This window comes from Carcharhinus amblyrhynchos, chromosome 26 (genome assembly GCF_965287045.1).
Source record: "Carcharhinus amblyrhynchos chromosome 26, sCarAmb.v2.hapA, whole genome shotgun sequence".
In the NCBI taxonomy this organism is placed as follows: domain Eukaryota; kingdom Metazoa; phylum Chordata; class Chondrichthyes; order Carcharhiniformes; family Carcharhinidae; genus Carcharhinus; species Carcharhinus amblyrhynchos.
The window spans coordinates 24672086-24688146 of NC_137349.1; the positions used below are offsets into that span (position 1 = coordinate 24672086).

The 16061-nt window shown below is 42.3% G+C and overlaps 1 protein-coding gene across 1 annotated transcript in view; it reads right to left on the reverse strand.

The window, feature by feature from the left end:
* The window catches only part of zap70 (zeta chain of T cell receptor associated protein kinase 70), a 92203-nt gene extending 76512 nt beyond the window's left edge, over nt 1-15691 (reverse strand). Inside the window, exon 1 of the mRNA XM_080212573.1 lies at nt 15456-15691. The gene's annotated coding sequence lies outside the window, so the exon portion shown is untranslated. The remainder of the gene's footprint in view (nt 1-15455) is intronic.
* Between the last annotated feature and the right edge of the window lie 370 nt (nt 15692-16061).

A 16061-nucleotide genomic window follows, 5' to 3' on the forward strand; every position in this document is an offset into this window, starting at 1 on the left:
CAGTGCACAACGAGGCCATTCGGCCCATTGAGCCTGCACCGACAACAATCCCACCTAGGCCCTATCCCTGCAACCCCATTAATTGTCACTTTAGCATGGCCAATCTACATAACCTTCACATTTTTGGAGTGTGGAAGGAAACCGGAGTATCTGGGGAAACCCACATAGACACAGGGAGAATGTACAAATTCCATTCAGACAGTGACCTGAGGCCAGAATTTAACCCAGATCAGTAGAGCTATGAGGCAGCAGTGCTAACCATTGTGACATTGCTAAACTTAAAGCTGCAAAGGTCATTGCTATGTCAGTATCTACGGCAGCTCAGTGACATAATGTGATTATCATTTACAACTAATCAGAATTCTCCAGCTTTGCCTTTGGAATTTCATCTGAAATTGAAAAGGACCAACATTTGCACATATTAAAAGGGTTTTCTCCAAAGTTGTGCAGCACAACGTGCAAATCATTTTGTTTTATTATGCCCAGTCCCAGTACGTGGGTAAGAAAACTCATTGCTATTTATTTCCAACTACTTCAGACTTGAAGACAATTCTAAACCATGGGGAAGGGAGGAGGAGAAAATTGGATAAGATCCATAAACGGACAGGGAGATTATGATTCACATTAACCTGTACACCTTTGTTTGTGTTGGCTGCATATTTTAAATAACATTGGTGTGTTAAACACACTGCTGAGTGGCTCTATGCCTCAGCAAGGGTTAAGTTCATGTGATGCTAAACCCACTTAAAGCCAGTCTGTTTGTCTTAAGGGGGACATGCATTCTGATTGCACCAGAGGCTGGAACTGGCTGGGAAAGAATCCCAGGGAAGGAAGAAGAGTGAAAATGGGAAACATTCCCTGACATAGTTCTGGAGGCCTTGTACTGAAGGTGGATAGGGGAAAAACATCCTTACTGACAGGGTACCAGATTATTCCAGACAAACAATGGGGAGGCAGTGGAAGCAGCCAGCCATCGCTTCAGTGTATGAAGCCCAGCTACACTGACCTAGATACAATGCCGGAAGAAGTTTAATGACCTCATACAAATGAACCACGAGCCTCATACCCAGCTCCATTCACCACACAGCCATCGTTCACCGACCAACAACCTCTACCAGCACACCAATATTTACATTCACAGCTCTACCTCAATCTCTTACAGATAACACAATCTCAATGCCACATCACTCAGCCTGTACTTCCAGCTACTCAACCATGACAAGCATAAGACCCAAACTCCATTGCACCATCTTTACTGATAAACTTCCTTTCCCTTGAGGGTCAAGGAGATGCATAACCAAAAGCAGCAGCACCGAATGTGTCTGTCATCCTGTAGCTGCAAGGTGTCCCAAAAACCACCTGATATCAGTACAACTTGACAGAGATTCCCTTTGTAATTAAATATGTCTTACAACACTGTACTGAATCAAAGTCTGCCTCCTGGTCATGTTTGCTTCTTAAGAATTCTGTCCTTTGTTTATCACTTGACCACAATGGGATAGAGACATAATGGTAAACATGTGGCTCAGGGGCTACATGCGACCATCTGAGTATGGCCCACAGGTAATTTTGTTGGCCATTGCCCCATTCCGCTGATTTCCATCTGTGTAGTTTCTTTTCCTACCTGCATGACTGCAGTGATGCGCACATTAAACACGGGTAAGTGAAGTGAGGTGCGTGCTGATTGCACACAACATTGACTGTGAAAGCTCCCTCTGCATCCAAAGCATAAATACTTATTTTGTTCTTACCATGTGGTTGATAGTTCTATTAATATATAAACGATTAAGCATTTTCTATAACCTGTCATTAAATATTTGTCATGTATTAAACGGATTTAATCTTATTCATGGGGTCATGGTTAGTGAATAACGCTGACTTCAGTCTTGGAGGAGAGACACTCATGCAGCTCACTCACTAGCCAAGGTTGCTTATCACTGGATAGAGTGGACAATGATGCAATCCAGCCCTCATGCCTTGAACAGATGGATAACACTTAAGTGTCACTACAGGAATGACAAGTAGTAAAAATATGAGCACCCAAGTTAACAACTCAGAGTAATTTTGATTCAATTCCACAAACAAAGCAAAACTCTAGAATACTCTATTCATACTTATTTGGGTTTATTACTTAATTTTGCAGAATGAGTAACGGTGAAAATATTACAGACTGTCAATTGTTTAATTTATATTAACAACTAGATTTAATGTGGATTGTTCTGTCTGTTTCTAAGATTGATGCTAATGCTGTATTACACGTCTTGGGGGCATAGTGGTTAGCACTGCTGCCTCATTGCATCTGGATCAAGATCCAATTCTCGGCTTGGGTCACTGTCTGTGCGGAGTCTATATATTCTCCTCACGTCTGTGTGGGTTTCCTCCGGATGCTCCAGTTTCCTCCCACAGTCTAAACAACGTGCTGGTTAGAGGCATTGGCCGCGCTAAATTCTCCCCCAGTACACCCAAATAGGCGCCAGAGTGTGGCAACTAGAGGATTTTCACAGCAACTGAATTGAAGCATTAATGCAAGCCTACTTGTGACACTAATAAATAAACTTTAACTTTAATTAGAATTATGGGGACTGAATTTGCACATCGGAGTGGGAAGCGCAGTCAGGGCTGTTTCCCAGATGCTGAGCCCCCCAGCCCGTCCCAGGGAGAAAGTCACCCTTTCAGAATTTGACATGAGAATCCCTTTAATTGGAATGGTGAAAGCTTCCCCGTCTAAATAAAGATGGCAGGCAGGGTTGTGAAGCTGCAGGGTCAGTCAAAGCCCTTCCAGCTGTAGAGAAGCAATAGTTGCAGTGCAGGATAAGTAACTGAGAGGGTGCTTCAACACAGAGGTGCCATCACACCAACATTTAGAGTCATAGCGGTCGTTGAGTCATAGATGTTTACATCGTGGAATCAGGCCCTTCGGCCCAACTTGTGTATACCGCCCTTTTTTTTACACCCCTAAACCAGTCCCAACTGCTCGCATTTGGCCCATAACCCTCTGTAACCATCATACCCATGTAACTATTTAACTGCTTTTTAAAAGATGAGATTGTACCCGCCTCTGGCAGCTTGTTCCAGACACTCATCACCTTCTGCATGAAAAAAATTGCCCCTCTGGACACTTTTGTATCTCTCCCCTCCCACCTTAAATCTACACCATCTAGTTTTAGATTCCCCTACCTTTGGGAAAAGATATTGACTATCTAGCTGATCTGTGCCCCTGATTATTTTATAGACCTCTATAAGATTACCTCTCAGCCTCCTATGCTTCAGAGAAAGAAGTCCCAGTCTATCCAGCCTCTCCTTATAACTCAATCCATCATGTTCTGGTAGCATCCTAGTAAATCTTTTCTGCACTCTTTTGAGTTTAATAGCATCCTTTCTATAATTGGGGAAGGAGAATTGCACACAGTATTCCAAGTGTGGCCTTACCAATGTCTTGTACAACTTCAACAAGACATTCCAACTCCCTGTGTTCAATGTTCTGACCAATGAAACCAAGCACGCCAAATGCCTTCTTCACCATTCTGTCCACCTGTGACTCCACTTTCAAGGAGCTATGAACATATACCTCTAAATCTCTTTGTTTTGTAATTCTCCCCAATGCCCTACCATTAAGTAAGTCCTGCCTTGGTTCAATCTAACAAAATGCATCACCTCGCATTTGTCTAAACTAAATTCTATCTGCCATTTGTCAGCCCCATGACCCAATTGACTAAGATCCCGTTGCAATTGGAGATAACTTTTTTCACTGTCCACTATGCCACCAATCCTGGGGTCATCTGCAAACTTTTAACCATACCTCCTATATTCTCATCCAAATCATTAATATAAATGCCAAATAACAGTGGATCCAGCTCTGATCCTTGAGACACACTGCTGGTCACAGGCCTCCAGTTTGAAAAACAACTCTCTACAACCACCCTCTGGCTTCTGTCAAGAAACCAATTTTGTATCCATATAAATACCTCATCCTGGATCCAGTGAGATTTAACCTTATGCAACAACCAACCATGCCATACCTTGTCAAAGGCCTTGCTAAAGTCCATAAGACAACATCAACTGAGCTGCCCTCATCTACCTTCTTGGTTACCCCTTCAAAACACTCAGTCAAATTTATGAGTCATGACTTTTCACTCACAAAGCCATGCTGACTGTTCCTAGTCAGTCCTTATGTTTCTAAATGCCTACAGATCCTGTCTCTCAAAATACCTTCCAACAACTTACCCACCACAAATGTAAGGCTCACTGGCCTGTAGTTCCCAGGCTTTTCCCTGCAGCCCTTTTTAAACAAAGGCACAACATTTGCCACTCTCCAATCTTCAGGCACCTCACTCGTGGCTATCAGTTATTCAAATATCTCAGTTAGGGGACCCACAATTTCCTCCCTAGCCTTCCACAATGTCCTGGGATACACTTCATCAGGTCCCAGGGATTTCTCTATCTTGATGCACTTTAAGACTTCCAGCACCCCCTTCTCTGTAATGTGTATACTCCTCAACACATCACTATTTAATTCTTCAAGTTCCCTAACGTCCATGCTTTCTTCAATAGTAAATACTGATGAGAAATATTCATTTAAGGTCTCACTCCATCTCTTGTGGACCCCCACATAGATGACCGTGTTGATCCTTAAGAGGCCCTACTCTCTCCCTTGTTACTCGTTATGTATTTATGTATTTACCTTTATGTATTTGAAGGAGCTCTTTGGATTCTCCTTTGCTTTATCTGCCAAAACAATCTCCTGTCCCCTTTTATTAAAAGTTTAAATAAACGAAAACAACAGACACCCGCTCTCCAATCTTTTAGCTGCACCCACACCCTAAGCAGGCAGAGAGGGCCTGTAGCCTGCCTGCAACACCTGGCCTGACGTGAGATGTCTGCCTGCAGATGATTAAACGCTGTCAGGTCGGGAGAGTGGAAGCCAATTGTAAAAGCCCAGTTGGCCTCATTTCAGTGTGCTTAACAGGCTCTTAACAAATCTAATTACTTTCCAAATCCAAGTCCAGCCTGCCCAAAATAGTCAGGGTCAGGCAAGGGGTCAGGAAATTGGCATGTTGGTACATGTAGGCCTTGTCGGCCTCTGTTCCCGCCCTTGAAAGGATCCGGAAATTCAGCTTTCCTTATCAACAAGAATCTACACAGTCTGGTGAGTGGAATTATGAAAATTAATTGCAAGTGGGCTGCCTTTAGGGACACCTTGAGTGACATTTAATATTTTTCTTGAGGAAAATTTAGAACGGCACATTCAAAGCAAGTGATTAATTTAATCTTCCCGTTCTGTAACATTTATTCTTTGAGAGCCCACGCAATTATAACATTCAGCGAAAGTTTCCGACTGAAAGTTGAGTACTTTTACGTCTGATGAATAATGATTTGACCGCGCCACCGTAATAAAGGAAAGAAAATCAAGGTGGAAGTCGCTATCTGGTTCATTTTGTGAATACCCACTTGCTGACCCAAAGAAATATCAGAAGATCAAGGAGAGGATGAAGAGAAGAACAGTAGAGGAAATCTGCCTGTATACTTTCAAAGAATTTGCTCAATCAAGTTACCCTTAAATGCCTTTGGTCCAAATGCTTTTAGACAAGTACCAAAGTGTGAAGTGCAAGTGACTGGTGTTATGAGGATTAAGGGGGAGGTGATAGTCAAGTGGTGTTATCGCTGGACTATTAAGCCAGCAACTCAGCTAATATTCTGGGGACCCGGGATCAAATCCCACCACAGCAGATGGTGAAATTTGAATTCAATAAAAAATATATGGAATTAAGATTCTAATGATGACCCATTGTCGATTTCGGAAAAACCATCTGGTTTGCTAATGTCCTTTAGGGAAGGAAATCTGCCATTTTTACGCAGTCTGGTCTACATGTGACTCCAGAGCCACAGCAATGTGGTTGATCCACAACTGCCCTCCAATAGCGACTAGAGATGGGCAATAAATGCTGGCAACTAGTGACACCCATATCCTATGAATGAATTAAAACAAAGTAGAGTAGGAAGCCACAAAGAAATGTAGAATTTACTGGTTAAACTGACAACCTAAATACTAAGAATAAACCTGGCAATCACATGCTGAATAAATAATCTGCAATTGCATACTTGGAGGCAAATGTCACAAACTCTTATGAATCTGGTGTGCAGATACCTACTTATGATAGTTTGTGGTCACAAGTAGGATGTTGTTGAATGGAAAATGTTTTTCCCCAACCGTAATAGTGATAGTCTAGGCCATGGCACCTGTTTAAGGCTAAAACTTTCTTAAAGAATTTTAAGACATATACTCCGACCTATAAACTATAAAGCATAGCAATATGAATTAAGATATCCAAACTATGACTCATGCTACATACTCCCTGTTCGAAATGAGAAAAGGATGCCCTGCATGGATGGAAATTAAAATCGTAAATAATGTTTAAAAAAATCATTTCTTTAACACATTTGAACATCTCGAGGGAATAAATTGCAGGCACTTCATCCGTTATTTTACTTGATACTTAGGTTGCAATATGTTTACCGTGACCACACGGTGATTAAACATTTGGGTGTTTCAGCCTGAAAGGATTAGTTCATAATTGTTTTATAAAACCAGCAAATTTTTATGCAATAAGCTGAAATTTCTAATGAAAAGATATCTAGATTGTGATCACAACTATCAGGACACTTACTTGCTGTATCAAATTGATGGGAAGTCAAACACGAGTTCCCAATATTTCGGTAACATGAAAATGGTCATTAACAATGATAGTTTGTATCATACACCAATAACATAGCCTGTTTGAGATTAGTAGTCTTGTATTTTCATTTTACACCCATTTTGAAATAGTTATTTTCAATTTAAGTTTCACAATTATGTGTTGATGCTTTCATAGAATCATAGAATCCCTACAGTGCAAAAGGAGGCCATTTGGCCCATTGAGTCTGCACCAACAACAATCCCACCCAGACCCTATCCTCACAACCCCATATATTTACCCCGCTAACCCTTCTAACCTACGCATCCCGGGATACTAAGGGGTAATTTAGCATGGCCAATGCACCTAACCCGCATTATTATTCAGCTACTTTGCCTGCAGCATATACAATATTCAGTGTTTCAGTCCCATATTCTCTGGTGAGCTAAGAATGGCATGCATCGCCGTATTCTTTACTTTAAGGTTCAAAAGTAATTAAGCAGAGTGTTCTGAGGCCTGACTGAGAAGTCATTTCCTGCAGACTGTGCATTTACTTGGGTACACTGTATACAAAAAGTACAAAGTATAAGTAGCACAGTTGAGAGACTGCTGTATATTGTGAAATAATTCACCTGCAGCTTCACCCACAGTGTTGTTAGTGAGGGAGTTCCAGGATTTTGACTTGCTGAGAGAAAATACGGAAATACGGTTCAGGATGGTGAGCGACTTGGAGGGGAACATGCGGATGGGGTGTTTCTATTCACCTGCTGCTCTTCTCCTGCTAGGAAACAGTGGTCACAAGTATGGAAGGTGTTGTCAAAGAAGCCTTGGAGACTTGCTGCAGTGCAACTTGTGTATGGTACAGACTGCTGCCAATCTACATTGGTGGTGGAGAGCGCCAACGTTTAAGGTTGGGGCGCCAGTGAAGCAGGCTGCTTTCTCCTGGACAGGGGCCAGCTTCATGGGTGTTGCTTGAATCTGCACTCATCCAAACAATAAAGAGTATTCCATCACAATCCTGACTTGTGCCTTGTAGATGGTGGACAGGCATTGGGGAGTCAGAAGGCAAGTTACTTACCAATGAATTCCCAGCCTCTGATCTGCTCTTGTAACCACGTTGACTGGAAATTTCTGCCATTCCTGCTGGTGGGATCTTCCAAGCCTACCAACGGTGAACCTCTCTATGGATTTCCACCTGACAGCGGCAGGACCAGAAGATCCCACTGCCAGCCAATAGCAGGCTGCCTTCACCACCACGAAACCCAGTGTGGACGGTGTGGAAAATATGGTTGGCCCTGTTCAGTTTCTAGGATCATAATGCCATCAATCAAGGGCCATGTTAGATTCTCCCTTGTTGGAGATGGTTGTTGGCTGATAGCAGTGTGGTGTGAAAGTTACTTATCCCTGATGGCCCAGAGGCTTGGACATTGTCCAGCCCTTGCTACATGGGGGCACAGACTGCTTCAGTATCTGTGGTATTCTGAATGGTATTGAACACTGAGCGATCACCAGTGAACATCTCCACTCTGACCTTACAATGAAGCAGCTAAAGGTTGTTGAGCCTAGGACACTACTCTTAGGAACTCCTGCGGCAAGGTCCAAGGGCTGGGATGGTCGGCTTCCATTAATCATAACCATCGTCTTTGGTGCTAGGCATGACTCTAGTCAATGGAGAGTTTTGCCACTGATTTCCATTCAATTTTACTAGCAGTGTCTTGATACCACACCCAGTCAGATGCTGCCTTGATGTCAAGGGCAGTCAGTCTCACCTTACCTCCGGAATTCAGCTTTTTTGTCCATGTTTGAACAAGATTATAATGAGGTCGAAGCCAGTGGCCCTCTCAGAACACAAACTGAACATCAGCGAGCAGGTTATTGCTGAGTAAGTACCATTTAATAGCACTGTCAATGACACTTGCCATCTCTTTGCTGATGGCAAGTCAACCAATGAGGAAGTAATTGGCCGGATTTGATTTCTTCTGGATTTATTCTGAATTGGTAGAACCATAGAATCCACTGAATCCCGACAGGGCCATGTGGCCCATTGAGTCTCTACCAACTCTCCGAAATAAAATCCCAGCCAGGCCGCCCTCTCTGCCCTATCCCCACAACCCTGCACATTTACCATGGCTAATCCACCCAACCTACGCATATTTAAAGGCTAAGGGGCAGTTTATCATGTCCATTCTGCCTAACCTACACATCTTTAGACTGTGGGAGGAAACCAGAGCACTTGGAGGAAACCCACAAGGGAAAAATGTGCAAACTCTGCACACACAGTGACCCAAGCTGGGAACTGAACCCGGGTCCCTGGCACTGTGAGAGAGTAGTGCTAACTACTGTGCCACCGTGCCACCCCATTACTTTTTAAAAGCAAGGATAATCAACTTTGGGTGGGATTTTCTGGCCATGCTTGCCCCAGAACCAGAAAATGCTGTCTGAGGTTAACAGACCTTTCCATGGTTTATCCCTTGCCTGTGGAGTGGGAAAATTCACCCTTCTGTAGCTTTCCCTTCATTCATCACATTCAGATGACTGTCCTTTGTCTTGGTGTAATATTATTTCAGCAACTAGCATAATTCAGCAGCCTTGTCTTACGTGATCTAATAATAATCTGAATCTAAACTCGATAGATTTTCTGCTTCAATTTATCTTATTCAATGGTCATCTTTGGAAAGTGGCCTGGATCAAATATCAGCTGGAACGACTGCTTAACAAAAATGAATTACCACCTTTCAGTACATTCCTACTGTATCTCCCTCCTGCTCCTCACCTTTTCCTTCCTTTTGTTTTTCAGTCATCATGGATTTCTCAGACATTTGTGGCCTTCCTCTTACCCTTTTCTTCTGTAATCTTCTGACTTGCTTGCCCCCTGGTTCTGTCTCTATTTCCCTTACCTGCCTGACATGTTTATTACTGGAACATCGATAATGGGTCCGAGCGTACTGTCATTAAGCCCTCTGATGGTGTCACCAGAAGTTGATATTGTTTTCAGCTGCAGTGATATGGAGTGAGGTTTTCCCATCCCACTTGCCGCAGGAATCATAATGGACGGGACACTGCCCATGCAAAGGTCCGTTGACCTCGGATAGAATTTTCCAGATTTGGAGCGAGCGCAGCCGGAAAATCCCGCCTATTATAGTTTCTCCATTCTGCCTTACTTTTATATCTTTGTCTGTCCAGTGCTTGATGAGGTGACAAGTAAAAAGGCAGCAGGATAAACATTGGTGTGTATTGTCCAGAAGCAAAATGGGAGAGGGTGCACAGTCTCTTGGTCTGTTTCATAGATTTCCAGAGCGTATGCATAAAGCAATTATCAGGCCCTGAAGTTTCAATAATGGCCTAAAACACACTGGAGGATACCTGCATAAAATTTGAGCCAATTATTGGGGCAGACTTCAGGCCTACCTCACTTGCATGGTTTCAGTGACCCCCTTCAAGCACCAAGGGCGAAGACGTAATTTGTTCTTTTGTGAAGACGCAACTTTTATGTGAAGCTCCAAGATCAGGAGAGCTCCCCCCTCATCAATAACCCTGGAAATCATTGATTCCTGCTGCCTGCTTCAGCCACTAGCTCCCAATACCTGAGGGCCACTGCCAGCCTGGAACATTGTCCTAAATTCATTTTTTACATGGGGCAAATTAACTCTGGAGTTGCAACATTTGCCAGTAGCTCATCAGAAAAATGAAGACCAATTACTGGTGCAGATCTCTGGGTTTGGTCTGTGCATACGCTGCACAACTCCAAAGCCAGGATTTCATGTTGCTCGGGCCAGCATTTGCCCAACCTGGAAACACATGAAATCATGGTTAGCGCTGCTGTCACATCGTGCCAGAGTCCTGGGTTCCCAGCTTGGGTCACTGCCTGTACGGAGTTTGCACGTTCTCCTAGTGTCTGCGTGGTTTCTTCCGGGTGCCCCAGTTTTCTCCCACAGTCTGAAAAACATGCTGGTTACGAGCATTGGTAGTGCTAAATTCTCCTTCAGTGTACCCGAACAGGTGCCAGAGTGTGGCGACTGGGGGATTTTCACAGTAACTTCATTGCAGTGTTAATGTAAGCCTACTTGAAACATTAATACTTAAAATTGTGTGAATAAACATCAGGCATGCATCTGAATGTCACCACAATATTTTGGTCGGCGGGCGTGTGAGAGTCAGAAGCACACCGCCAACAATCAAGCAGGCAATTTTGCCCACTAAGGTGACAATTGAATGCAATTTTATTTGGCACAGATTGGCCCGATTGGCCAGGTAGCCTTAACATTTTAGTTTCAACCTCGATCCAGGACAGGATGATGTGTCAGGGCTGAAATAAAATTCACAAATGTGTCTGGGGACTAACGCTTGTGTTTGAACGTGCTGCGTCGACACGTTTTGCAGAGTTTTTCCATTGCTATTTATTTTTCACAGATCTGCAGCTCCCTGAGACAGCTCCATAGTGGCAATCTCGCTGAGGGAGCCCATTAGGAGTGCCAGCTTGCAGCATCCCTTTTCTCTGCGCCCACTCTTTACCTGTCCTCCCTGGCAGCAGTGAGCTTTTCCCAGTGCATGTTTCGTCCTGGCTGCTGGTTAATTCACCAGCGAGGGTGAAATCATATTCCAGCGCCAACCACGGCCAAAATCATATTTTGCTCTCGCTTCCAGCCCTCTGAGTGACAGACAAAAAATTCCGGCCCAAACCTGAGACCAAAAATGAACCCACTTCAAAATCTATCGGTGCAAACTTATACAAATAGCAGATTAGAGCAAAATTATTTTCTCATCTTCTTTAATGTTCATAAAAAGCATCTAATTTTCTTCTCCCCGCTCCCTTTATCAACTAAAATATTATTGACTCTGTGACACTGTGTGGAACTGAAATGGATTTGTCAGGTTGCGTAAATTAATTACGATTTAAGAACAGCAACTGATTGCCACTCAGATAAAATAAGATTACAAGAAAACTAACAGTTAAGTAATGCCTGTATTAATCTAATTTAATTAATAGTAAAGATCAATTTTGGCCCTGAGAACACAGGGTAAAAATTGGGTGGCACGGTGGTACAGTGATTAGCACTGCTGCTTCACAGCGCCAGGGACCCGGGTTCGATTCCCTGTCTGTGCGGAGTCTGCACATTCTTCTGATATCTGCATGGGTTTCTTCCGGGTGCTCCGGTTTCCTCCTATAGTCCAAAGATGTATGAGGTTAGGTGGATTGGCAATACTAAATTGCCCCTTAGTGTCGGGGGAGTAGCTAGGGTAAATATATGGGGTTATGGGGATAAGGCTTGGGTGGGATTGAGGCCAAATAGCCTCCTTCTGCACAGTAGGATTCTATGATCTATGAACACTTAAAGATATTGGGTGAAATTTTAACTCACTGAAAGCTCATTCATTGCTAGAATGAAAGTCAGGTCCATAATCTAGGCTAATACTTCACTGCACCACAGAGGGAATGCTAGCTTCTGGGAAATCAGGCCAAGCTCAGGCTATCTTCTGAATTTAATCCATGGAACTATTAAAATAAGATTTCTCCTAGAATCCTGACCAACAATTTGCTGAATGTTTATTGTCTGCCAAGTGTGCCCACAAAGAACAGACCCTGCTCTTAAAAAATAAGTCTTTGGCTATTAGCAATGTTGGGATATCCTGGAATCATAGAAACTCCAACCGCAGAAGGAGGCCATTTGGCCCATCAAGCCTGCACTGACAATAAGCTCACACAGGCTCTATTCCATTAACCCCCAAGTATTTAGCTTGCTACTCCCTCTGACACTATGGGGCAATTTAGAATGGCCAATCCATCTAACTTGCATATCTTCAGACTGTAGGAGGAAACCGGAGCACCCGGAGGAAACCCATGCAGACACGGGGAGAACATGCAAACTCCACATAGTCACCCGAGGCTGGATTTGAACCCAGGTCCCTGGTGCTGGGAGGCAGCAGTGCTAACCACTGTGCCACTGTGCCAGGAATGCTGCAATATGAATGTACACCAATTCTTTCTATTTCTAACATGGATACTTCTCTGCTTTGCAGTTTCAAAAGATGGTCACAGTGAGTACAGAGGCACTGGGGACAGAAGTAGGCAATTTAACCATTCAAGCATGCTCTGCCATTCAGTCAGATCATGGCTGATACCTATCGAGTATTGAGTCAGTACCTAAAGACCTATGCCTCATGTATATATAAAAATAGTTGCAGACAAGTTTAGTAAATGTATTCAAACTGTTAACACTAGTCAGTGCCAAGTCAGATTATAGTTTAACAGAAGCAAGATACTGTGGATGCTGAAATGTACCCAAAAATATAACCTATAAATTGATGTTAGTTGAATTTTAAATTTAAATCTCTCCCCAAAAATCCTTCCAGAACTGCTGAGCATTTCCAGAATTTGTTGTCTCTATTTCAGATTTTATTTTGTCACTGTTCCAAGTGCGGTACACAATTTTACTGAAGAACATTTAAAAGGTTAAGAAGTAGCAAGCAGTCAACCAACTGTAACTCATCACTTGGAACTAATTGCAATTATAACTACCACTGGGGATTTCCCAGATTTTCCCTGTAACTTTGATACAGCATCAATGGAATCCCTGGAAAGCTGGTGTCAATGTTTGAAAGGGCTGTTTCTGATGGTTCTCCAGGGCCTCAGCTGACCGCTCTGCACCCCCCCCCCCATCAAAGCTGCACAAGGAAATCGGGACAACTGGTGTAAAGTTTCAGGGCCAATAAGCTCCATCACAGATACTGGAATCCGTGACGCAGAGCCAGGAGCCCAAACTAGATTGTCGATCACAAGGATCTACATGAAGCCTTCCCAGGAGGAAAAAAAAACAGGGAAATGAGGATACTGGGGTGGGATTTTCTGACTGTGCACAGCCCAAGACCAGAAATTCCCACCCGAGCTCAACACACCTCTCAATGGTCTGCCAAATTTTTTGTCTCGCCCACTACAATTCCCACAGTGGGCAAGGCAAGAAATTTTCAACCAAGCTCTCAACTGGTCACGTATACTTTAAAATGGGACACCAGTGAAATGGGGAAATAAGAATACTAGCCTCAACTGGTCACGTATACTTTAAAATGATGTGGCAGTGTCAGCATTGGACTGGGGTGGGCACAGTAAGAGGTCTCACAGCACCAGGTTAAAGTCTAACAGGTTTATTTAGAATCACGAGCTTTCGGAGCGCTGTTCCTTCATCAGGTGAATGGAGAGGAAGGTTCACAAACACCAGCATTGGTCCAAACAGTTCTTTACCTTCCAGCTAGTGCTAGACCATTTTGAAACATTTTGAGAGAGCACATGGGAAAGTTTAACTGGCTTCCAACATTGAAAAGGCACGCATATCCATTAGTCAGGAATTCTTAAAATTATCTTGGCACTTATTTAAAATTGGCTCCAGACTAGACTGGAATTATACCATCACAGACTGTTGCTATACAGTTGCACTAATTACTGTAGGAAGTGAGATAGTTTCGTCATCAGTACGTTCAAAAGCAAGTAAATTAATATCCCGAGATTGTTATTTCTCTTGTTCTCATATTCATGTACAGCAGTAAGACAGTTTTTGCAGGTGCCAAACAATGCGTAATGCAAAAGTGGAGTCTGGTGTGAAGGTCCATAATATTAAAGCCATGCTGTCTGTTACAGTTTGCAAATCCATTTGGGCCCTTTACTTCACATTAAATACTCACGGAAAAGGCAACTTGAAATTACACTTGCGTTTTCAACAAAATGTGTCACACATAGGTAACGCATAGACATAGGTTTGAGTTGCGAGGGGCAAGGTTTAAAGGAGATGTACGAGGCAGATTTTTTATACAGAGAGTAGTGGGTGCCTAGCACTCGTTGTCTGGGGAGGTTGTGGAAGCGAATATGGTAGTGACTTTTAAGGGGTGTCTTGACAAGTACATGAATAGAATGGGAATAGGGCGATATGGTCCCCAGAAGAGTAGAGGGTTTTAGTTAAGTCAGGCAACATCGTCGGTGCGGGCTTGGAGGGCCGAAGGGCCTGTTCCTGTGCTGTATTTTTCTTTGTTCTTTTTCTTTGTTCTATTTCCTTTCCAATTTATCTGTCACCTTACAAGCACCGTTAATTTATCTGATAAACTTCCAACCACCTTTGATTAAGAAAAAGGGATTCTTCATACATAACTTGAGCAATCGTCACCTTAGTTTAACTGATAAAATTACACGGGATTATTCTAGAAATCTAGTCAAACAATGATCCACAATTGCAGTGTAATGAAGCGGGAAGAAACCCAAATAACTGAGGTGGTAGGTGAAGAACTCTCTGAGATATGTTAAAAGATGATCAAATGGACCTGATACATAATGTGTGGTCATCCCGCCCACAAAATTGATTGTTTTTTATTGAGTAAAATCAATCTTTTTGAAGGTTTTCAGATCTTGCATGTGTGAATTTTATGATTTCACCATAACATTGGCAATTCTTCCAATTGTAAAATCAAACTAATTTAATTTATAGATTGCATTTTTGCCCACAATTAAATCACTCTTAATGGGACTAAATCTTATGAACTTTTCTAACTGTTCATGTCTTAAAACACATACTCAAAGTAGTTGAATGCTACAATAATCTCACATTGTGTTTTAAAATTGTTGACCTGCATCTGCTAAAACTCCAGAAATATTTAAAAATCGTGTTTTCACAACAGGCACACAGAGTCTTTTCTGTCATTATACAGCACAGTATAATGTGAAATGATATAAGTAACTTTTTTATCATCACAAGTGCTGTTCATATAAATGCACGCCATTAATGAACATACAATAAAGCTTACCTCCTGTATCGTTTAGATCCTACGTCATTTATGAAGTAAAAATATCTTCTCCGAATGTTGCCCACTTTGTTTCTTAGTCAAAGAAATGATAATCTTTCCAAAACTGATAAATATTACAACAAAATAGTCCTTCAGCTGTGATGAGAAAGAGCACTCATTGACTAAAGTAGCTTTATTCAGACATAATCAGTAAAATCTGTTTGTAATATGCAAGCGTAGAAGTTAGAAGACGGAACTTGTAGGCAGATTCAAGGAGTATCAATTTCTCGGAACTGTGACCTACTTCCTTATGGTAGTTGTGCCAAGTGTGCTAAGCATTTTCTTTATTATGTAAGATTTCAAAATATCACAATTTTATTTGCATATTATCAACAATATGCACTTTTCTTGGCTGAGAGTGCATTTACACTACAAATTTAATACCAGTGCGAAATCATTTCAGTTTTGCACCATTAGTGTAAAACAGATGTTAAAACATAACTTCAAATGAGAAAAAGTGAGACCCTCCTACTGAATCTCTCTCCTTTGCTCAGAGCCACATTGAATCTTGAGTGTGGATTCAGAATACATTAACATAATTACATAACAGTTATACTGTGAATGCTC